The sequence below is a fragment of the Psammomys obesus genome, unplaced genomic scaffold (genome assembly GCF_907164565.1).
Source record: "Psammomys obesus unplaced genomic scaffold, mPsaObe1.curated_primary_1811, whole genome shotgun sequence".
Classification (NCBI taxonomy): Eukaryota; Metazoa; Chordata; class Mammalia; order Rodentia; family Muridae; genus Psammomys; species Psammomys obesus.
In genome coordinates, this window is record NW_026594428.1 from 13,588,031 (window position 1) to 13,613,618 (window position 25,588).

At 39.4% G+C, this 25,588-nt stretch overlaps 1 protein-coding gene across 1 annotated transcript in view; it reads right to left on the reverse strand.

Annotated features, from left to right (window-relative positions):
* Positions 1–25,588, reverse strand: part of Fbxl7 (F-box and leucine rich repeat protein 7) — a 404,384-nt gene that overhangs the window by 327,436 nt on the left and 51,360 nt on the right. The window lies entirely within an intron of this gene.

Here is a 25,588-nt window from a genome sequence, read left to right on the forward strand (position 1 = left end):
CCCATACTTCTTTTTATAATGCATGGAGCTGCAATTAAGCATGACCATAGACTAAAGCATGGGAACAAAGCTCTCAGAAGACAGCAGTTCTCAGATACAACAAAGCACATTCAGGAAGATTCTGTTCTCTATTTTCTGAGGTACTTTAGAAATATTCTTTAAACCCAAGGGCCCAAACTAATATATTCTTAGGTCCATAGATAAAGATATTAGACACAAACACATATTAGACATAGATACGCACACGATGGTCTATTATAAAAGTAATGCTTCATTGAAGGAATAGGGGCATAAACAAAAAAATAACTAACCACATTGATTTATTTAAAAATCTTTATGCCCCAGAGCCCTCAAGAAGTCTTCATGAAATGAAAATGCAAGACAGCTTGCTGCATGAGGAACCAAGTTCTCTTTGTCACATGGATATTTCCATATTGCTTGACTCTCCCATAAGACAAGTGATGCAAATATGATCTCAAGCCCATTGAGGAAGACAAAAAATGCCCCATGTCACTAGGACAATGGAAGCCAGTCTCTGAAGAACTCACATACTTCCCTCTAGATAATAAATGCCACATGAATGATGTCAACAAAGACCACATTGAGCCAGGGGGTCTGAGAATAGGAGGAAGAGAGTTACTGGATTATAAAATAAGGAATTGAGCCATGCCTGTCAAACACAGTTTCATGGTAGACAGAGTAAAATGAAGCAAGTCTCTCAGAAGACTGTCATCTAGGTTACCTCTCAAAATATTTCTCATACAATCTCACAACTTTAGAGTCTTATTAAGAAAACCTTTGTGGCAAAAAAAAAAAAAAAAATCACTGATATTTTTAGTTCAACTCAATTTTTACCACAAAACCCTTATTTTAATGTTTGCTATATGCTCATTGCTTTGTTGAAGAATTCCCTAAATACAAAGATAAATAGTAGACATACTCTGCCCTTAGGGAGGTTTCAGAAGAACTGTAAAGTTGGATTTGGAAAGACAGACAGATAAACAGTTCGTCAGTATGTCAGACCAGTTGTGCTGACTACTGTTAAGAGCCAGATAAACAAGAATCATAATTAAAACTGATGACATAGACCTCACACAGCCAAGTACTTCATCTCAAGTTCATGGTTGCATAGAGTTATCAAAGACAAAGGGAAAAGCAATATTTCCAAGGTATCTTAAATATCAGTGAGTCAAGCCAGCCACAAAGTTAAATAGATTCTTAAGTCAACTGCATGTTGTTCTGGTGAATGTTGCCACATGCTGAGAACTTATACCATTAATAACATTCCTACTTCCAAAAATACAGCTTATTCTAGGTCATAAAGTCCAGCTATCTAAATGTTATCATTACACTCTGAAACATTAGCTGTTAGGTTCACATGTCATCACTTCTCATATTCTTTGAAAGTCATCCATTATAAAACCAAACAATTTGATGCTACAAGGGGTTAATATTAACAATTGTATGTCTTGGGACAGTAGAGATGGCTCATAAGTTACAAGTACTCACTACTCTTGAAAAGGCCTGGGAGTTAGGTTCCAAGTACTCACACGGGGCAGCTTACAACGGCTTTTATCTAACTCCAACTCAAGGGGATCTGACATCCTTATTCTGCCTGAGAGGGCATCTACAAATACACATACACATATGCACATAAGTTTAAAGAATCTTTAGAAGAAATATAATTGTATTTAACATCTAATGACTCATCATTCAGTAGCTTTCACTGAAAAAACAGAAGTCAAACACAAACATGCACATATACAAAAACACACACACACACACACAATAGTGAAGAGAAAATTAGAAATGGAGACCATATCATTGAGGGCTGAAAACACCCATTGACAACAATTTAGTTGTATGTATAGGCCTCGTGTTGTTCTTTGCAAACTATAATCCTTTGCTCGTTGGAATGGTGTATTAAAAGAAAAAAAAATGTAGCTACAGATTACACTGTACTTCCCTAAGGACATAAGCAAGCGTTTAATACACTGCATTCTGCTTATGATATTACATGCCAACTTTAAAACAGTTGAAGTAAGATATAAGAAAAGTCTAGAGTTACCAGCCCTGCTTCACAGGAAATGAAATGTTCTGCTAAACAGCTGAAAAACAAAGGACAAAGAAACAAAAACACTGTTCAAGTAAAGAATTACACTTTTATTATCATAGGCTTAGAATACTAAGCTTTTTGGTCTAATACCAGACCAAAAAGAATAATAATAGAGCCAGCCACATATGTCTCTGACACAAAGATTCAGACAAATATGTCTTTTGTAATCAATCAATATAAACAGAAATTATTATAACAGAAAAGACACAGGAAGAACATAGATTCTTGCGATTTTTAAACCTCTATTGGGGTCACCCAAAAATCAAATTCTAGATTTATTTCCTCTTCAAGTAAAAGGTAATGCAAACAGATAATGAAAGTAATAAGTGTGTGAAGGAAGACGACTTCATATGTGTCAACATGTCTGCAGAAATCCTGAACTACTCCATAATAATTCAAGTAAGAGAAACTAGAAGCGAAATTTCAGAGGGGTAGCTCATTCTAACCAGTGTTTCTCAATGATTACATTTGGAGCTAGACAATTTGCTGCTGTAAGGGGTTATCTTGAATGTTGGGCAGAATTTCCATGTTCTTCCATCTGTACACTGACAGCATAGCTAACTTTTATAGTTATGATAATCAAAAGTACTATTGTAGCTCAACATCATTAGCCATCAGGGAAATGCAAATCAAAACGACCCTGAGATTTCACCTTACACCCATCAGAATGGCCAAGGTGATAAATTCAAGTGACAACACATGCTGGAGAAGATGTGGAGAAAGGAGAACCCTCTTCCACTGCTGCTGGGAATGTAAACTTGTACAATCAATCTGGCACTTTCTCAGACAATTAGGAATAGCACTTCCTCAAGATCCAGCCATACCACTCCTAGGCATATATCCAAAATAGGCTCAAGTACACAATGAGGACATTTGCTCAACCATGTTTGTAGCAGCTTTATTTGTAATAGTCAGAAGCTGGAAACAGCCCAGATACCCCTCAACTAAAGAATGGATGCAGAAATTGTGGTACTTCTATATAGTGGAATATTACTCAACAATGAAAAACAAGGAAATCATGAAATTTTCAGAAGAATGGTGGGACCTGAAAAGGATCATCCCGAGTGAGCTGTCCCAGAAGCAGAAAGACACACACAGTATTTACTCACTCATATAGACATGTAATATAGGATAAAGCTACTAAAATCTGTACATCTAAAGAAACTAATCAAGAGAGAGGACCCTGAATAAAATGTTCAATCCCCATCCCAAAAGGCAAAGAGGAAGGACATCAGAAGAAGAAGAAAACAGGAAACAAGCTAGGAACCTGCCACAAAGGGCCTCTGAAAGGTTCTGCCCTGCAGACTATCAAAGCAGATGCTGAGTCTTATGGCCAACTGTTGGGCAGTGTGCATGGAATCTTATGTAAGAAGTGAGAAATAGTAAGATCTGTAGAGGACAGGACCTACACAAGGAGAGCAACAGAACCAGAAAATTTGAACACAGGGGTCTTCCCAGAGACTCAAACTCCAACCAAGTACAAGGCATGGAGAAAACCTAGAACCCCTGCACAGAGGTAGCCCATGGCAGTTTAGTGTCCAAGTGGGTTACATAGTAATGGGAAGAGGGACTGCCTCTGACATAATCTGATTGGCCTGCTCTTTGATCGCCTCCCCCTGAGGGGAGAGCAGCCTTACCAGGCCACAGAAGAAGACAATGCAGCCACTCCTGATGAGATCTGATAGACTAACATCAGAAGGAAGGAGAGGAGGACCTCCCCTATCACTGGACTTGGGGAGGGGCATGCATGAAGAAGGGGAAGGAGGGTGGGATCAGGTGGGGAGGAGGGAAGGGTTTATGGGGGGGATACAAAGTGAATAAAGTGTAATTAATTTAAAAAAGACAAAAAGTATTATTGTACATAACTAAATATCCCCTTAGAGACAAACTCGCTCTGGTTGACAACTACTGTTCTAATGCAATGATGACAAAATGAACCCTCATCCTCAGGAATGGAAAGCCAGGTTGCTGCATGTAACTGCAGAAAGTCTGAAGCATTCAGGTCAACCCAGTGTGCTCTCTACAGAAGCGGCAATATCAAGGCCAATGTAAAGAGCAAAATGCAAATTAGTTTTCCAGGTTACCCTGAACCAACTCAGCCATGATCTCTTTTCCATTTATAGTTCTCAAGTATAAGATATTCTAGGGGTACAAAATTCTGAGATGTTAAGGGCCTGGACAGAATAGTCTAGGTCCATTCTAGTATCCTCTAGAATGACAACGACCATCAATGCTTTAGTTGAGTGCATTGCAGAGAAGGAGGTTTTCTGTAGTCCCTTTGTAATGACACAAGGAGGGCAGGCTTGTTGGGACTCTCCCTGCTTTCTTGCATCTTTGATAACAGGCTCAAACCAGTTCACAGTCTCTTTCATCCTTTCTTGCCTAATGACAAGTCACAGATATTCATATGTTGACTGTTTTGTAACTTGCTGCATATTCAGCCTCACTGGGCTCAGGCAAATTAGTAGTTGCATTAGGTATTTTTCTATTGTTTTTTTTTATTTGTAGAATTATTTTTTTTATTTCTATTTCAGAAAAAATGCTGGGAAATATCATTTCCAAACACATATTATTGTAACAAAATTGAAAAGAGAAAAATTTTAGTACCTTCCTAGCCTTTCCCCACACTCACTTTTTTTAATTTTTAATTTATTTTTTTAATATTAGTTACAGTTTGTTAACTTTGTATCCCTGCTGTATCCCTCTCCCTCTTTCCCTCCCAATCCCACCTTCCCTCCCTCATCTCCTCCCTGCCCCTTTCCAAGTCCACTGATAGGGGAGGACCTCCTCCCCTGTCATCTGATCCTGGTTTATCAAGTATCTTCAGGACTGGCTGCAAATCCCTCCTCTGTGGTCTAGCAGGGCTGCTCCGCCCTTGGGGGTGGGGGGGAGGTAAAAGAGCCTGCCAATGAGTTTATGTCAGAAATAGTCCCTGTTCCCCTTATTAGGGCACCTACTTGGATACTGAGCTACCATGGGCTACATCCGAGCAGAGGCTCTAGGTTATATCCATACATAGTCCTTGGTTGGAGAAAAAGTCTCATAAAAGACCCCTGTGCCCAGATATATTTGGTCCTTGTGAAGCTCCTGTCCTCTCCAGGTCATATTAACTCCCCCTTCTTTCTTATGATTCCCTGCACTCTGCCAAAGGTTTGGTTATGAGTCTTAATATCTGCTTTGATACACTGCTAGGCAGAGTCTTTCAGAGGCCCTCTGTGGTAGGCTCCTGTCCTGTTACTTGTTTTCACCTACATACAATGTCCATCCCATTTGTCTTTCTAAGTGAGGATTGATCATCTTATCCTGGGTCCTCTTTTCTATTGTTTTTGATAAAATACTGTGATCAAAACCTACTTAAAGAGGAGTTTAAACACTTCCTATTGGCTAGATGTGCATAAAAGAAAGAGAAACACAGCAGCCTGAGCAGGAATTTGAGAGAGTACATCTCAACAACACACAGGAAAAGGAAGCAAACTAGAAGTAAGGTAGGCTTATAAACACATAGAGCCCACCCCAATAGCACACCTCCTTTATCTAGGTTCCACATCTGAAAGGTTCCAGCTCTCCCCAAACAGCACCACACACTGGGAACCAAGTCTACAAACACAAAAACTTATAATGGATGTTTGTTATTCAAGCCACAAGATTGAGTCCCTGTCCTCCACGGACTCATGGCCACATCAAAATGTAAAATGCAATTAACTCAATTTCAAGAGGCCCCATAATTTTTAACAGAGTCAACACTGTTCAAAAGTCCAAAGTCACTTCTTAGACTTGAGGTAATCTTGAAATTGTAAACCCCTGAAAAATAAAAACCAAAGTAAGTGCTTCAAAAGTACAAGGCTGTAGAATATATATTTCCATTCCTAAAGGGAGGAATGTGGGCAGAATGAAGAGGACATATGGGGCCAATGCAAAACCAAAACCTGGGAGAACAAGGATCAAACCTGTAGCTCTATGTCTGATGTGTGGAGTTTCAGTTGTAAAGGCTTAGATGATGTGGCCTTCCATCTTTGATGCCAGTATATACATCTTCTCTTGGGATGGTTCAGCTCTCTAAAAGAAGCTTCCTTGGCAAGTGATCCATGGTACTGAGCTCTGGCATCTCTGACATCTTAGTATTTCCACTGCAGTGCAGGCTTCACTGTCACACCTTTACTCAATAGCCACCTCCAAACCACCTTTGCTCAAGAATTCCTCTGCACACACTGCCTCACTTCAGTGACCTCAGATCCTATAGAGAAGAATCCATGATAGTTCCCCATGAACAATTTTCCATCTCTCATGCCTCCAAACCCCAGTTCCATGTGAACAACACAGCCAAGTTTTGCTGCCAATTTAGTATTGATCATATGCATCATATGTGTTTGTGTGTGTGTGTGTGTGTGTGTGTGTGTGTGTATAGGGGTATAGATAATAGTGTGTTTAATGTGTTTAAATGGAGTTACACCACACAGGACAATAATACCCGCTTCACAATCCTAAACTTAAAAAAAAAAAATCCCTAGTGCCAACCATGGGAAACATTCTTTGAATTGTTCATCAAGGATGTACAAGAAATTCTGCAAACAATGTAGGCTATTTCCAAAGTACCAAGGCATGATAAAATACATCTAAATTTTATGTTGTGTTGTTATGTTATGTTATGTTATGTTATGTTATGTTATGTTATGTTATGTTATGTTATGTTATGTTATGTTACATTACGTTACATTATATTATAACAAAAATGGCTCCATTATTGTCCACATTGCTTTCAGGATTCCAAACTTCAAAGCACCCCTCAACACTGCCCATTAAGCTGTGGCACTTATAGGATGCCAAGCCCTCTCTAGTTTGTACCTCTAAACTTTCCTAAACATTTTAATAAACCAAATACAAAGGTCTCTCCACTTAAGTATAATCAATAGTTCTACTTTTCAAAACCAATTATCTGTCTTAATCATCTTTCCACAGGAGACATGTGACTTGCAGAGAGAAAATGTTTTGGCTCATAGATCCGCAGGTCCTAGTTTATCGCTGATGGGTGCCATTACCTCGTGCCTGTGATGAAGCAGCACCTTATGACAGATGAGTGAGGCAGAGCAAAACCACTCAGCACATGACCAGGAAGTTAAAAGGGAAGATCCCACAATCCCTCTTAAGGTACATCAACAATGGCCCAGGCAGCTCCCATGAGGCCTCACCTACCATGGTTCTCCATAGCCCCTTGGGGACTAAGCTTGGGAACACATGGCCCTTTAGATAGATTCAACACCCACCCAGCCTCCGGCTCTCTTTATGCATCCACTTACTGGAAATTGTTCTATGGATTCCCTTTGATGTTAGATACAGAATTCATTGGCAAGGCTTATCATGTCAAAAAAAAAAGACACAGACAACCACATGCCTCTTCTCATCCGAGGCCCATCTGCCTGGAGCCTGACCGCCTCTCTCCTTTGATGAGATCATACACACCCTTCACATCCTTCCCTGATCGTCAATCTCCCAAGACTCCAGCAGTACAAACACATTTCCTTTAAAGCTTTTAAGTTGTATATAATTGCAGATTTGATTGACTTAAAATTGATCAAAGTATTTAGATTTATAGCTTTCTTTTATTAGTCCTACCATTGCATCTTTTCGGCATAGGGTCAGAAGAAATAAATAAATAGGAAATACTGAGAAAGAGATATGGAATGGATTCAGCAGGACTACTGATACAGATGTTCTGAGTTTAAAAGGAATGGAAAGAATCAAAATTGGCTACAAATATGATAAGTCTGTATGACTAAGATATATGAGCCATGAGCTCATGAACCACAGTGTTTAGAATACATTAACATATAGAATAATTTTATATGTGTATATGTATATATATGCAAATCACGTTAGACTTAAATTTGCTCCACTCTAAAAAGTACCTTTATCTTATTCTGGAAAATACTGGGTTGAACCTGAATTATTTTATGGATCCCAGTAAGTTCTCACTCAATGAGCACTGCTGTTTATTTAATCCCTATGTACTTATGGAACAGAACCATTTAGTGTTGTCAAAAAGAAAATCTGTTCTATTATGATTCATTATACGGACTACACAGCTTCTATGTTTGTAAAAGGTCTCTGAATTTTTTAAGATATATATTATAAAGTTACTAAATCTAGGAGAGTTGCCAAATGTTTTAATTAAAAAATAATGAGATATAGACAATGAAATGCTACCAAAGGATTTTGGAGAAAATAAATTACATTTAGAGAGTCTTAGAAATTTTCCTAGAAGTCGAGAAATTATGGCCAAGACATCCAGTTGTAGGATCAACACTTGGGTCCATAGATCAATGTTATGTCATAATATGCACAACCCAATGTTTCCTAATATAATGTTTTAATGGGCATGGAGGGACAAATTGGGAAAGCGGCAGAGACGTTTGTTAATATCGACCTACATTTATGAGAATCTACATCAAGGACCATGGACATAACTATTAATATACACCCATGTATTAATATACACATTGGTTAATACACATGTATTAATACACAATGTGTATATTAATACACATTGGTTTATAGAGACCCAGGGCTTACAATTAATTACTCTCTAGTACTGGCCAGTTGAAGCAGGCCATCTGAAGAAATGAGCAAGGGATCACCAAACTAAACACACTGCCTGATTTAAACCATTTGTTCTGTGGAAAGAGAAAGACAAAAACTAAAATCTAAATAATAATAATAATAATAAAGCTCTATACTATGACAGTGACAAGGCCTGTTCACAGCACTAGGAAATCTATGAAGTCCCCCTTGGCCAACATCACCTTATGTAAAGTTGGCTTACAGTTGTCCTCTTCTACTGACAAAATTAAAGCTATCATTTCACTGTAAATGGAATCCTCATACACAAACTTCTCATAAGCAAATAAATAAGTAAATAAATAAGGCTGCCTTTGCTGCGATCTCTTGACCATTTGATCGATGATATCGGGGTCCTTTTTCTTTGAAACTTTCTGCTGCAATGCTTGTCATGACCTGCCCTCTCTGACTCTCAAGACAGAGTCAGTGGGGATACAGGTCCTTCTGTAAACACTTTATATTCCCAAGGAACTCCAACACATGAATGGCTCAGAGGCACTCAATGCAATTGAGAAAACATTTATTGACCTGCTATATTACTGGCTGAGACTTAGAATTAAAAACAAATAACACTGAGCTGTCTCTCTTCAAAGATTTCACAGTCGATTATGGAAGCCAAACATCTGCTCTAAGCACAAAAGTGAAATGACAGGTATGCGCAGGAACACAGGCTGGGGGAAGAGAGAACTATTAAGTTTCCTTATGAATTTAGGTTTTACAGGGCTTTCTCTGAACCCAGGAAGACAGATTCTCTGCATCCCTTCCTGATCCTTACCAAAGAAAAAAATCCATGCTAGCAAGGGTGAATCTGAGTTAATACAAAGTAAGAAAAGGTCTTCCTTTATTGCTGGGAAATACCACAAAATGCTGTGACAGGACACACAGGTGCAATAAAGTGGATGGGGTACAGGTTAGTTCACACTATTTTATGGCAGGCATCAAGGGAGTGTGCGTATTATTATAGGTGTCAGTGTCCATGCCTTCCACTTAGGCCACTTTTAATCCACCTACTTTATGAAGAAATGTATAACAATGAGACTTCCTCAAGGCCCATAACTGGAGCAGTAGTCCACAGATTCCTATACTTCTGTGACTTACCTGCCCTTTGAACAGCTACAATGTAGACATAATCTGCTTCCCCATTGTCAAAGACAACACTGATGACTAACACAGACTTGCTGTCATCTGTGCTTCACATTTCAGTATGCTATTTCAAGCTACCACCATAGGGGCCTCTGTGGCCGTATCTGCTGAAGCTCTTCTCAGTTGCAACATGGCATTTTGCACGTCATATCTGAGGGCACCAAGAGACTTTGCAACTACAAAACATTTACATTTTCCTTCTGTTGTCTTCCTTATTGGTGATGAAGCATTTCTATTTAAGCTTTCAAAAATAAATATCAGTGTAAACAAACAAGTAAAATATGTTGAGCAAGACAACTGATTATGCCATATTTACTGAAATAGACATTCCTTAAGACATTCAGAAGCCCCCAGGGTCTCTGACATCCAAGGCAAAACAAACAAACAAACAAAAAAACCTGACAGGTAATTTTAGAGTAGCTCCCTGAGTTATTTTTAATATTCAGGAGGCTGAGGCAAGTTGCCCAGCCAGACTATCTGAATATCAGAGCTCTGGGCTCAGCAAAAGACTGCCTTGCTGAAGAGGTCAATTGAGGAAAACTGTCAGCTTCTGATCTCCACAGGCATCCAAACATGTAAACACACATGCATGCACATTGTACATGCATAAAAAAGTTAAATATTTAAAAGTTGAATATTTTACACAGAATTCAGGTTTCACCAGTATGTTTATAACTGGGGCAAGAGAGCGCAGCACTTGAAGGCTGCTTTGCCATGGTATGATCCTCTCTATCCCACAGGATATACTCACTTAACTTCTCCTCTGGACACTTGTCCCTGCCACCACTCTGCTTGTCCATTTGCAACAGGAGTGAGCACAAGTCGGACAAAGACAGCAGCAGGTGTTTCCAAAGGAGAGGTTTTTGAGAGAAAGAGGAAGTCTGTGCTAGAACGAGTTGGTAAATCCTGACAGGACATGTTAGCCTGTATAGCCAATAATGAATTTTGATGCTGGACCTTGGTGTTTTGACAGTTGGACCTTGGTGTTTCAGTCAGGTATAAGGAAGAGGCCAAAGAAGGAATGGACTTTGGTGGCTAGCTTTAGAAATGTAATCTAATGGTTTAGCAAGGAAGATGGGAGGAGAAAGGGCAAAAACCAGTTCCATGTTTGCAGTGCTTGGGCCTCTTAGCTCTTCAAGTGGAAGAGTGAACACACAGAGAAGCTCAGAGCACTCATCTCAGTAGCAAGGAGATAACCCCAGGATAATTCCACACCCATGCACATCGCCTCCAACTTAGTATTGCCTGCTCAGCATTACCTCCTATGGATTTAAGCAGTCACAGGAAAAATAATCTGCAAAAACACGAATGTAACCTGGTTAAATCATTTCATTAGCAACATGAGGAGGGGAAAACTCTCAGATTCAAATCTCTTTCTCAAACCCCATTTTTAAACTATACTTTAAATCAAATACTCTCAAATGCTGGCATTCTATATTTTCTTGTTTTCCAAGAATTTAGAGATGAAGCGATTAAAGTTTGGAGGAGGTCTTAGAGGTTCCCTCTCCCCAGGAAAAGTTGTTTCCATTTTACCTAGTGTAAACTTACAGGGAAAAAAAATGGCTAAGTTCAAGACTTCCACTCAGCATTATTTGAAAAGACAAAAAAAAAAAACAAAAACAAACAAACAAACAAACAAAAACATTAACGGTCATTGATTTAAGTTGAAGAGTCAAACTTTTAGTTAGGTTTTTATAATTCCAAGCCCATTTGAGAATTTGAATCTAACTGTGAAAAACCGATGTTAAGCTGCTACAACCATGACATTTTAAATTTATATTTTATAAAAACTGAAAGCGCAGCTAAAACATAGAATCTCAAGAAGAATGAATCCACAGATTCGGGACAACTGGTAACTCAGTCCCAGGCCACGGTGCATGGGGAGCATCAGCCAATGACTCTGGGAGGCATTTTTCCCAACATAGTATTTTTTCTGCAATATTTGGGAGTTTCAGATAAGGCACTCTGATCACATTCACTTCCCAGTTTTCCCAGGTCCTCTCCCTCCTTTGGTACCCATCCACAAAAGAAGAGTAAAAAGAGGAAAATACCAAGTCCGATTTATGTTGCCTATATAATCACTGGAGCATGGAGGTATTTTTCACTTAACAAAATACAGTGATGCTACGGAAGGCAGTAGCTGAGGTTGGTACCTGCCATGAGCTGTATAGCTGCATTTCCGCCCCCTCCTTAATCTGGACTTGTACACTAAATGCTCTACAAAAGAGCATGATTTCAGTGACAACAACAGAGAGGTTTAAGGGAGGGGCAAAAGGCTCCCAGGAAATCATCTGGATTCTTTAAGTAACAGGCAATACATGCCAGCCTATAAGACATCCATGCCCTCTAACTACTAAGTCAGGCCAACTCATGTAATTTTTCTGTAAAGGAGAATAAAGGCAAGGGCATGCAAACCTTCAGAAATATTCAATATCCCACCATATAGTTTGGAGAGACAAATCTACTTTATATTATTGAATCTTATTAATAAAAAGAAATCTAAAAGTAAGACAGTCATTAATAATCCACAAAATCATAAAATTGGATTGGAAGGGAAGCTGGTGAGTATTGAATTAAACTCGTTCATCTTAACATACTGTGAAACCAAAGCCAGGAAAATTAGGTAGTTTGCCCAAATATAAATGAAATACGTCTTAAAACGTCTCTTGGACTATAGGAAAGTATGCCCCCAAATGAAGCAGATGAGCTGCTAGAGTAGTCAAAATTAAGTGTGTTGGTGTACTGCCAGTGCTACTGGCACAAATTCTGGAGTGAAGCAATATCCTAGAAGGCAGGTCATCAGGAGATGCTATCCTTTGATAAAAATCATTACTCTCTGAGATTCTACACAGGGCAGACCCTATGCAGCTCACTGCCTAACTTCATACAAACAAATGATTTTGTGATAAACTCAGTGAGAACATTGCTACCTATGTAGCAACAACAAAATTCTCCAAAGTGATACACAAGGTTCCAGGAGAAAAACACTCTGCCAACAAGAAGTTAAGAAAGAAAATAGAACAGGGGACCTTGCATTTCACAAGACCCAAGCTAAGATGCCTACACTAAGGGACCCCTCCAGAGACTACAGAAAAGTAGCCAGTTACTTTTACAATGTTTATAATACTTAGTCATTGTAATAAGTTTCTTGAGCCTTTACTATGTTTTATAAAACTTATAATAAGAAGTCATAACTAGTATCTAGTTCTCAAAATTCTTGTTTCCATTTAGAAAAACAGAACTTTCAACGCAAAATATTTGCCCTGAGTCATAGCCATGTCAGCACACCAGCACAGATCAGCACGCATGGCAAACATTCAAGTCAAACAGAACGAAGCGCATATGCATATACTTAGGAGAAGCTAATCAATCCTTGCTTGGTAGACCTAAGTCATTATCTACATAAAATGAGAAGCCAGCTCATTTGCCATTAAACTGGTGGTCCCTTATATTGCAAAGGCTCCCATAAAAGGAATTGGAACCAAGACCCCAGAAAACCCTACCCAATTAGATCAAATTCCCATCCAAATTTTCTGTTGACACAATGGTGAGTGTGTAACTCATACTACTGTTCTAAAACCATAAAATATCCATGAAGACAGAATCCACACACTACGGAAAATGTGGCACTTTTCTCCGTGTGCCTGTGTTACCTTACTCAGAATAATTTTTACAGTACTGTCTATTTACCTGAAAATTTCATACTGACAGCTGAATAAAATTCTGCTGTATAAAAGAACCACAATTTCATTATCCATTCATCAGTTTATGGGCATCTCAGTTGATTCCAGTTTAGAGCTATTGTGTCTAACATAGCAGCGAACATGATACGCAATTATCTTTATGGTGGGATATAGAGACTTGAAGTGTATGCCCAGAAATTGTATAGCTTGATTATATGGTAGTTATATTACTACATTAAAAAATGTTCAGACTACTATTTAAAACAGCTCCACTAGTTTACACTTTCACTACCAGTGTACAGGGGTCTCCTTTCCACATATACACAACAGCATTAATTGTCATTTGTATTCTTAATGGCCATTCTGTTGGAGTTAGGTGTAATCTTTAAGTCATTTTAAACAACTGTATTTCTCCAATAGCTAAGCATGCTAAGCATTTCTTTTTATAAAAATAGTTCTTAATGAGTTGTATGATTTCTTATAGGAGTTCTCTGTTCAGTTCCATTGACTATTGGTTATCTGTTTCTGGATGTCTGGGGTTTTTTTTCTTTGTCTTTTGGTTTTTGTACATTGTAGTAGACACTAATCTTCTTTCAGATGTAGAGCTGACAAGGACTTTTTGAAATTCTAAGGGCTTCCTCATCATTAGATTGATAGTCTCCATTGCTGTTCTCCATTCAGTATAGCCTTCTCTAGAAAATCTTGCATTTACCTGCAAGTTTAATGACTTCACTTTTCCATACAGCTGAATAGTAATCAATAACAAGCATATATGGAGTAGGATGCTAAGCCTTTGGGCATATGCCAAATGTGGTATAGTTGGATTATATGGTAGACTTATTTTTACCTCTTTGATGATTTTCCATATTGAAGTCCAGGAGGTCTGTACCATTTTCCATTCCAACCAAACTCCTTTCAAGTGTTGGTCAGGGTAGTACAAGTGACTCCAAAAACAATATAGGCTATTTCTGTTGCTCTCGGTGGCCTCTCAAGATGTTGAAGGTAAATCCCTAATGCCAAGAGCACTGCACACATCACAGACTCAGATGCTTCATGCTGTATCTAAGGTTGAAAGACTTCTTCCTGAAATCTAGCTCTCATAATTCAAGAAAGTACAAGTTACAAACGGAGAAAGTCAATTCTTAGTCCTACCCAAATGTAACGCTTATGAACTACAACAATGACCAGCATAATAAAATAGCCATAAAGGCGTGATAGTGGCACTCACATAGAGGAGCCAACCAACCGCTGTCTAATTAGATTTAAGCACCCCCTCAATGAAAGGAAACACATGCCTTGGATTAGAAACCTAGCCTGTTACTGGGGCTACTTAGTCATAGCTCTTAAAAGAGAATTACTTTTCTAAACTGGTATAATTCCTAAATACATTCTAAATCATACCTTTTTAAGTGTAGGTATCATGCCTCATAAAATAAGCCCCTCTGTACAGCATATGGAGACTATTACAGAAAACCACAGCTGGACAGAATGCAAAGATCATTGGATTGTGGTTTGCCCAGATCCATGGTACATCTAAGCACAGCTCCTGTATCTATAGCTCAGGGAATATTACAGAAATGGGAACAAAGGATCACCAAAGCCAGAAGACCAGGAAGCCTGCTCTCAGGCTGTCTCTCTGAGAAATGACCGCATGAACAAGAACTTAACAATGACGGTATCAGTTAATGCAGATGGAAAAAAAAAATCTCACAAGGTTCCACTCCTAGGCAAAGGGCCAAAGGCAACCGATGGTTGCTGGGAGAAGGAAAATTATTCTATCCTCGTGGTAAGTCCCTCAGTAGGTTATGCAATACAACACTGTCAGTCCTGAAACCATATACACACAAACAACAAAATGGACTGGCAAGTTTTAGTTATATACTTGTGCATAGGTGTGTATCTGTATGTGTGGTGTATGTGTGAGAGAGAGAATAATCAAAGAAAAAGAGGCTATCATTTTGTTAGTGGGGGTAGTGGAAGGTTTTGGAGGAAGGATGTATGAGAAAGGGTAGAGAAAGGCAAACTGGAAAGGGCTGGTAGAAGGTAATGTAATTGTACTTTAATTAAAATGTGTTTGAAGAAATAATTTATAGACTAAAAGGAAAAAAATTAAAACAAAACAGAATGAAATAAGGATCTGGTCTCATTCTTCTACCTGTTTCTCTCCAGATTACCAAACACCATTTGTTGAAGATATTATTCAACTCTTTAGTTGTGTATGTTTAGGTGTGTGTGCATGTTTAGGTGTGTGTGTGTGTGTGTGTGTGTGTAAGTTGAAGTATTTATGGAAGCAATGAAATTTTTAAAAATGTACATCTGAGAGAATCCTTAAGGGAATTGGCAGAACATAGTAGAGACAGTAGAGAGGGGGAAATGATGGAGGGGGAAGTTTTAAGCTGAATCAGGGAAAGATGACATGGAAAGGGTTAGGGTTACACAGAAGTAATGGTACATGAAAAGGCTATATGGAAGCTTATTATTGTCTTATAACCTGATTAAAGTAAGGAGGTGGGGGGATCAACCCCAAGTGGCTGGGTAACACTGCGTCTAGAAGCTACTAGGCTACTAAACAAAAATCTCAGTACCAAGACTGAGACCCTTCCATATGAGTTGATCAGGAAGGTCTCAGGGGCTCCCCCAAAAGCTCAGGCTCTTGCTGTTATTTTGCTTGACCACCAGTACTGCATGATGAACCCTGTTGTTGAAGACATTCCACACCTTGTTAAAAAATACAGAGAAACCAAACTGGAACTGAGTTAGAAACTTCCTCCCTGCTGGCCAACTTTCATAATACCAAAAGGTGCTATGGAGGTTTCTGGAAGGAAAAAGGCATCAAAGGTCTAACTCAGCTGTAAACCCTCTGAAATTGAATACAATCTGTCAGGCAAGATGCGCTCAGCTGTGCAACAGTGGCACCCTGCTATGAGATGACCAAAGTACTCCCTGACTGGCTCTCAGGCAGAAAGCCCATTCCTGGTGCTACAACCAGATAAAAACACATGTCTAGGAAAGTCAGATGTCCCGGGGAGAGGGTGAGGAGAATAGTACTATTGTTTAATTGAATTAATGTAACTTTGAACTGCCCGAAGAAAGGGCCAGTCTTTATAAACGGAAGCATGAATTTTCAGAACCAAGAGAATGGTGATAACTGCATCAGCTAGCATCTGAACTAATAGACCAGTAAGGCTATTTGTCCTTTGTGATGTGGTTGAGCCTCATCCACACAGTTAGAGTTCAGTATAACAAAAAGAGTGAGACTTTTCTTAATGAGATGAATTTCCTCCTGCCTGGGTGATTGGAGTCGGATATCAGTTCTTTCATGCCCTTGAGCTTGAACTGAAATGTGAGGCCCTGAGTCTGCCAGCCTTCATACGGGAACCAAACCGTTGGCTCTCCTGGGTCTCCAGTTTGCCAACTACAGACCTAGGGAGTTGTCAGCTTCCATGATTATGTGAGCCAATTTCTTATAATAAATCTCTTTGTGTGTCTCTACAAAAAAAAAAAAAAAAAAAGACAGAAAGAAAGAAAAAAGAAACTTGTTGGTTCTGTTTCTCTGGAGAACCCTGACTAATACAACATGACATGGAGGGGCTCTAACAAAGACCATATTTTCCTTTCTCTCGTTTTATAAATACTTATAGCCAAACCATGAGCTAGTGTGACTTAATGGAGAAGAGGGCTTTCTTACATTTGAGTATTTCCTTTTTCAGTCTCACATGCTGACTGTAATACCATGGTGCTGCATTTGAAACAGTCTAGATTTCAATGCATATTTTTTCTTTATGGACCCATGGCACACCTTTTATTTAAAAAAACACAAATTAATCATATTTTTAGGGCATGGAAAACCTATATCAGAAAGACAGAAAACCACAGCCAACTGTCATTCAATGTAATGAGAAATATCACATGCCCTTTTGCTCTAAGATGGGAAAATATATTCTACTGTATTTTTTATAATTGTGGTATAACAGAAACATCTAAAAGTATTTGATTATTTGCCATTCCAAAACTTTATCTTTATTTTTACGTAGAAGATACAGGATGGGGGATTGCTCAGTGGGGAAAGTGCTTGTTTCTGTACAAGCATGAGGCCATGAGTTCAATTTCCCAGCACCATATAAAAAGCTGGGCAGACTTGTTTGTACTTGCAACCCCAGCGCTTGAGGAAGGGGCAAGGAAATCCTAAGAGTTCATGAATGGCCCCTCTAATTGAAATGATTGAAATGACAAGTTCCAGGTTTGATGAGAGAGACCTGTTTAAACAATTAGAGTGGTCAGCAGTAACACAAGACATCCCAGCATCCCAGCCTGTCAATCCCTGGCCTTAATATGTCCATACATGGTTGAGTGTACCTGTAAACATGTATATACTCATAAATTATGAGAGGGAGGTTACTAATATCTTGGAGCATTATGTTATGAGATAGTAAATGTTTATATTTTATAAAGCATATATAGTATTACTGTGCCTTTTAATAATAGTACTATAAAACAAAAGCACAGAATCTGAAATAACATGTTGCATAATGTTTTAAATGTATTTCGGCCATATTGTTCACCAAATGGCATATCCATTCATATAACTCCACCTAAACAGGTTTGTGTGGGTTGAATGTCGGAAATGCTTCTGAAAGCCATTTGGCATCTAGCATACTGGAACACGGTCAAACTACAAAAGAGCAAAGTTGCTCCTAAAGCAACTAGTTTAAATGGTGACTAAGAGGTTTAGTTTTCTTTACTAACCTGCAGGTCAGGGTTTTAATTTTTTTTCTTTTATGTCTTGCTTTAGGTGAAGTTCATATAATTCTCCCATGTACTATAGATTCCTATTCTGCAGACAAGGATGGATTAGCTTTAAAGTGCAACACTCTCCTGGACAAAACATCAGCCTGATAGAAACATTCAGAGAAACAAGTTCACGTGGCTAGTTCTGACTCCATTAAGGAAGTTGGACAGAATGTCCTCTTCAGGCAAGCTTCAGCCTGGACAGCAGGAGAGAGAAAAAAAAAAAAGAAGAAAACATTCTCTAAAGAAAACTTGGCTTTGAGGAACGATTTGGAAGAGTGAGAAATACTTGCAGTAAGCAATGAGAATTGACTTGCAGAGTCCCCTTATTGTTAGACAGGGTTTCAGTGACTCCAATTATCCTCACAGCTAGCACACACTCGGCAAGTGTCAGAAGGCAACCCCTGAGAGTAATTTAGCAGAGAAAAATGAAATCCTGGTTTGGGATTTGCATACATGGTCACTGCATAAATCTCAAATCACAGTCAAGGATGGAGTAGGTCTAGAGCATTGGCTCCTGCTGTTTTTATTTGGCAGTGAAGTTCTACTTGCTCCAGTAATGCTGGCCCAACCCTGTGCCCAGCACGGGGCTGTCCTGAAGATGCAAAGACGAGAAGTCATTATCACTGGATAATTTCAGGGTCCTTTTCCCCAGAAATCAAGTAGTCCTATCCCTCAGTGGTACTTCTGCAGCTTTGCAACATAAAATCCAAATAAGTGGACATGGGGTTGAGACCAAGTGTCTATCTGCAGAATAAGTAAGTGGCCTCTGCTTTCTCACCACTCCCTTTAAAAATGGAAGGCAGCCCTGTAAGCCAAGAACCCTACACTGACTTTTTGCATTATCATCCGTAACATCTAACATGAATGTTAGAACAAGTTAGGTAAGCACCATCTGGAAGTCCACCTGGCACGTAAGCTCCACCTGGGTAAGAAAATCCAATCTTTATTGTCTTCCCTGATTTGGCTATCCAGAGTCTAGCACTGGCTGTGGAGGGACATAAAAGTACTTAATCAATTCTAAAGGAAAAAAAGAAAAGAAGGGAGTGAGGGAGAGAAAGAAGGAAGGAAAAAGAAGAAAGAAAAGAAATCAGTTACTTGAGAGCTTGAGAAACAGAACAACAAAGAACAGGAGGAATTCATAATAACAAAAATTATATTTGATAAAATATGTCATTACTTTAAACAAACATTAATATCACTTAAGTACTGAACAAATTAAGAAAGACTGAATGTCCAAAGAAGTCAATAAATGAAACCTATGCACTGATATTTATATATTCTCAATAATACTGGTGGTTTGCATGGCTAAGCCAGGGACCCCTTAGTCTTCGCAGTTCTGGTGTCTATATAAAACCCACAGCCCTGCAAAAATGCCCCTTCAGATGAAACTCCATAGTAACTAGTGAGTGGACTTCAGTTGTTCCTGTACAACTGTAGCTTTGTGAAAGCAGCATGGCTTCCTTGTGGGACACTCAAAACTTCCCTCTTCATATCCATTGATGGAGAGGCTCTTGACGTACTGCTACAATTGCCAGAACTCTAGATGCTTTCATACATGTACCCAAACCAAAACTGATTTACATCTGAGGCTTTACAGCACTAAATACATCATACATACATACATACATACATACATACATACATACATACATAGCAACCTTGGTATTAGACAAAAATAATTCCGTCTAAGAGAAATCAAATCTGGACACCAGTCAATGTGTATTTAATTAGACAGTTGAATGACTACTTAGGTGGCCTTACCTGTTAGGATCTCTTGGATCTTGACGAGCCGCTCCTGTTGATTCAGGAACCTTGGGGTTATTTTTGGAATCCAGAGGCAGAGAACTGCCCATTTCCATATTAAATCCCTCGGGCACAGCAAACTGAGTACTCATAACCACACGTGCCACTTAGAGTGAAATCCGGCCTGGCACCTGTAAGATTCCCTTGGCTGGCTCCCCTTGGCCTGGTAGCAATAAATAACAGGGCAAAAGCCAGAATTCGTGCTCTGCGTTCTAAGGTTTAAGAGAGGAATTGGGCTTAAGCGATGACTCTCTTTGTGTTGCAGAATTGGGAAGTAGAGATTTATTCTCTTGGAAAGCAAAGGAAAAACCAACCCAAGTCCCTCTGCAAGAGAGAAGAGCTGACGGCTTGTGACAGACTGATGAGAATAATAGCATTGTTACAGCAAAGAATCTACCTCTGTGCATTTCTGCTTTTATGCATTCTGCATATATATACATATATATATGTATATATATATATAATGCATACACACAGACACAGATGCACACACAGATACACATATATACATATATCTGTGCATATATGTATATACACAGAGAGAGAGAGAGAGAGAGAGAGAGAGAGAGAGGAAGAGAGAGAGAGAGAGTTTCCTGAGGGTTTTAATTTAATATTTGAATTGCTGGGATGGAACCAAGGACCTTGCACATGCTAGGGATGCATTCTACCACTGTGCTACACTCATAGCCCCCCCAAATTTGCCAGTTTAACCATCAAAAGCCATTAATTATATTTACACTGTCACAAAGCCACCACCACTACCTATCTTCAATGTGCCCTCACCCCAGAAAGAAGCTCCTTGTTCACGAGCATTAACTTACAGTCTCCCTCTTCAGTCCTCCTGCTGGAACCATTTCTCTTGGCCTCTAGGAATTTCCCTATTTTCTAAACGTCATACAAATGCTTATACTATATACTTTCTTCATTCTTTTGTGTTGCAGAGTTTTAAGGCTTTAAGTGGTCTCTTTGAAGCATAGCTAACCTCAAACACTACACTGGCTGACCATGCAGCATAGCAACTAGGTCCTCCACTGGGTAACCAATGCTGTCTAGGATGTAATCTCACTTCCAATGAGCCCTTACTAATGTCTTTACATTAGTAAGACAAGAAACCAGTCTCTAACCAAGGACCATGCATGGAGATAACCTAGAATCCCTGCTCAGATGTTGCCCATGGCAGTTCAGTATCCAAGTGGGTTCCCTAGTAACAGGAACAGGGACCATCTCTGACATGAACTTAGTGGATGGCTCTATGACTTCCAAAGTGGTTGTACCAGTTTACATTCCCACCAGCATTGGAGGAGCATTCTCATTTCTCCACAACCTCTCTAGCATGTGTTGTCACTTGAGTTTTTCATCTTGGCCATTCTGATGGGTGTAAGGTGAAATCTCAGGGTCATTTTGATTTGCATTTTCCTGATGGCTAACGACCTTGAGCATTTCTTTAAGTGTTTCTCTGCCATTCGATATTCCTCTATAGAGAATTTTCTGTTTAGCTCTGTTCCCCATTTTTTAATTGAATTACTTGGTTTGTTGCTTTTCAGCTTACGCTTCCTCAAGACCCAGCTATACTACTGCTAGGTATATACCCAAAATTTGCTCAAGTACACAACAAGGACATTTGCTCAATGATGTTTGTAGCAGCTTTATTTGTAATAGCCAGAACCTGGAAACAACCCAGATGTCCATCAACAGAGGAATGGATACAGAAATTGTGGTATTTTTACACAATGGAATAGTACTCAGCAATCAAAAATGAGGAAATCATGAAATTTGCAGGCAAATGGTGAGATCTAGAAAAGATCATTCTGAGTGAAGTATCCCAGAAGGAGAAAGACAAACATGGTATATACTCACTTATATAGACCTACAAGATATAATAAACATAATGAAGTCTATACACCTAAAGAAGATAAACAAGAAAGCAGACACGAGGTAAGATGATCAATCCTCACTTAGAAAGACAAATGAGATGTGCATTGGACGTATGACAGGAGTCTACTGCAGAAGGCATCTGAAAGACCCTACTAAGCAGTGTTTCAAAACAGATACTGAGACTCATAACCAAACCTTCGGCAGAAGGGGAGTTAGTATGACAGGGAAAGGATAGGAGCCCCACAAGGACCAAATATATCTGGACACAGGGGTTTTTTCTGAAACTGTTTCTCCAACCAAGGACCATGTATGGATATAACCTAGAACCTTTACTCAGACGAAGCTCGTGGTAGCTCAATAACCAATTGGTTTCCCATAGTAAGGGGAACAGGGACTATCTCTGACAGGAACTCAATGGCAGGTTCTTTGACTCCCCACCCCGCAAGGAAGGAGCAGTTCTGCTAGGCCACAGAGGAGGACTTCGCAGCCAGCCCTGAAGATACCTGATAAAATAGGGTCAGATGAGAGGAGAGGAGGTCCTCCCCAATCTGTGGACTTGGAAAGGGGCAGGGAGAAGCTGAGGGAAGGAGGGTGGGATTGGGAGGGAATAAGGGAGCAGGATACAGCTGGGATACAGAGTTAATAAAATGTAACTAATAATAACAAACAATAAAAAAAAAGAGTAAAAAAAAAAAAAAAAAAAGAAATTTACCTGAACCTCAGACAAGCCTTTCAGGCAAGAGAAAGTATAGCATAGTGTGCCCAGAAAAGAAGAATGGTAAATATTATTAGAAGCACACAGAGTTTTGTGGGCATCAAGCTAAACAATCTATATTAGAAAATTCTCAACAAAGACCCTCAAAATATGGAAATGGGAACCTACTTTCTTTTTAATTAATGGCTACCACTCTAAACCAGGCCAAAAGGAAAAGTATGTAAATATGTAAGTTAACATCACTGGGAACCTCGCTTCCCACTCTGGCATAAACACACACTAGGAAATGCAGCAATGGCTTAACTACTTGAGGCACCAGCCTCCCCTTGTTCTGGCTAAAATGCCTTCCAAGTCTGAATGAATATGCAGCATGAATACATGATGGACTCCCAGTGTTAGTGCCAGTTAGATAATTATTCAACAGTCATGCACTGTTCCCATCCTTTGTTGAGAAAACTTAGTAAGGAGCAAGGGCTTTCTGCCTCAAAAGGACAACTATTCAAGTTTGGTGCCAACAACAGCTTGAGAAAAAGGCTTCCATGGCAACACAGATGCTCTGGGTCAAGTACATGTCTAAGAAAGCAGGCAGCATGCAAATGAGCGTAACATCATGTCCCATAGCCTACAGGGGCAGTGTTTACTCTAATCAAGCCCTTGTCCTGTGGTAATGTAACAACGCCACAACAGTGCTGAGCATAACATAAACATTGTGGGATGACAAGGAGGGTCTTCCTAGGAAGGGTATTTCTCCATGAATCTCCCAATCCTAAAATGTAGATGTCATTTTACTTAAAGTTTGAAAAATACACACACACACACACACACATATATGTATATGTATATGTATATGTATATGTATATGTATATGTGTATATATATATATATAATCTTCCACCCTGTTTTATGTGGCCCAAAGCCCAGATTTAAATTGTAACATTTGTTCATATGCTACTGTTTAAGTTATGTCTTGAACTGTTATAGCTGCTTAAAAGGGCCAGTCAAGATGTTGGATGAGTGGGTGGGGGGGTGACTTCTAGACTGGATAGTGCTGATTCAGGATAAGGGGACAGACAAGACACAGGAGGCCTCAGGGAACTTTGGGCTCTGTCTGACAGCCAGATGTTTTCTTCAAAGACCTCGAGAGAATATGGGTCACCCCAAAGAGATCTGAACTATATTTAAATATTAAGTTTTAGATAGAAACAATAAGGAGGACACGGGAGGGTAAAAGGGAGATTAACTGGGAGGAGCTAAAGGGAGGAGAGGGAAGAATGAAAGTCATACAATTTTATTTCAATTGAAATATATTTTAAATGATCATATGAGGATAAAGAAACAAAAAAACTTGTAAGTAAATACTGAGTTTTGGAGCTGGCTAGCTAGACTACTTTATAAGCCCCAAGCTACTGAGTGATCCTGTTTCAAAATACTAGGTAGGGACTAGGGAGGTGGCTCAGTTAGTAAAAAGTGTGTTAAGTAAGCAGAGGAATGAGCATGGTCCTCTGTATCCATGTACAAAAGTTCAGCATGCTTTGTGCCTGCTATCCCAGCACTGGGAAAGCTGAGGCAGGAAGATCTCTAGGGCTCATACCAGCCATTCAGTTTGTCCAAATTAGTTCCAGTAGGAGACCTTCTCTCAAAATTAAGCTGAAGAGCAACTGAGAAAGATACCTGACATCGGCATTCCTTTAGGCAAAATACCAAGGACCATGCAGAATTCATCACCTTGCAGAATTCTCTCACCTGGTCCATTTTCCTTTGAAAATCCTAGCATCCCTATGGCTTCCTGTCACGAATCCCAATATCTCAGCTACCAACATCGATAAAACATGTGCTAGCATGATCTTCATTCTATCCTCCAACAACATAGTGATGATGTCAATGGGGTTTCCAAGCATCCTTGAAGGAAAAATAAAATCATTCAAAGCTGCTCTTAAAAAGTCCAGCCAAGTTTCTAGGTTTACATGTTTGGGGACACTTTTATTCTGAGTATCTGACAGGTGGAAAGAAAGGAGTAATATCCTAGAATCTTATTTTGACAAATTTAGCCAATGTTTTCTAAAAGAAGAAAGTGTTTGAAACTAACTCTCTGGGGCCCTTTGCACAGAAGTTTCTGGGCCTTAGCTTTTTCCAAACTCTCCACAGGTAGTTGCCAGCATTGGCCTGAGGCTACTCACAACCCTGTCTCTTGTAAATGCCTTCCCTTGACAACATTGTTAGTGTCTATACCCTTTGCACACTGTTCTTAGTTCCTGGCTTTCCCCCAGTGGAACTATTCCAGCATCCGCTGGATAAGGAGAGCACACAAGCACTGACTATAACAGGCCAGAGTTATGTCTTCAAGTCTTTCCATGCAGTCACTCTGATAGAGTCTGAATCCTTATGCCATGCTGAAACACAACAAGAGAGCACAAAGTGTCACAATTTTTATTCATGGAGTCCAAAATACAATAACAATTGACTAGAAGTGTTTGTAATTGAAATATAATGAGAAGTGGGATATCCTGTGTGTACGTGTGTGTGTGTGTGTGTGTGTGTGTGTGTGTGTGTCTTTTCTCCAACAGCAGTTAAAAGTTACCGTTTGCTGGTATTAATTTTGAGGACTGTAATGTGCATCTCTCCCAAATTCTCTTAGCTATTGGACTTGACGAAAGGAGGCAAGGGGGCAGAATCTGGCCCTGAGGAAACAGAGTAACAGTAATCAGTTATTAACATATTACTAACAGTAATTACTAATGGAGTAATCTGAAACTCTCATGAGCTGAGACTCTGGCAAGGTTCGTTAAATGCCGGTTCTACATCCAGCTTCCTAGTTTCTGATTTTGCTTTTGTGTGAGTTGTCCTCTTTTT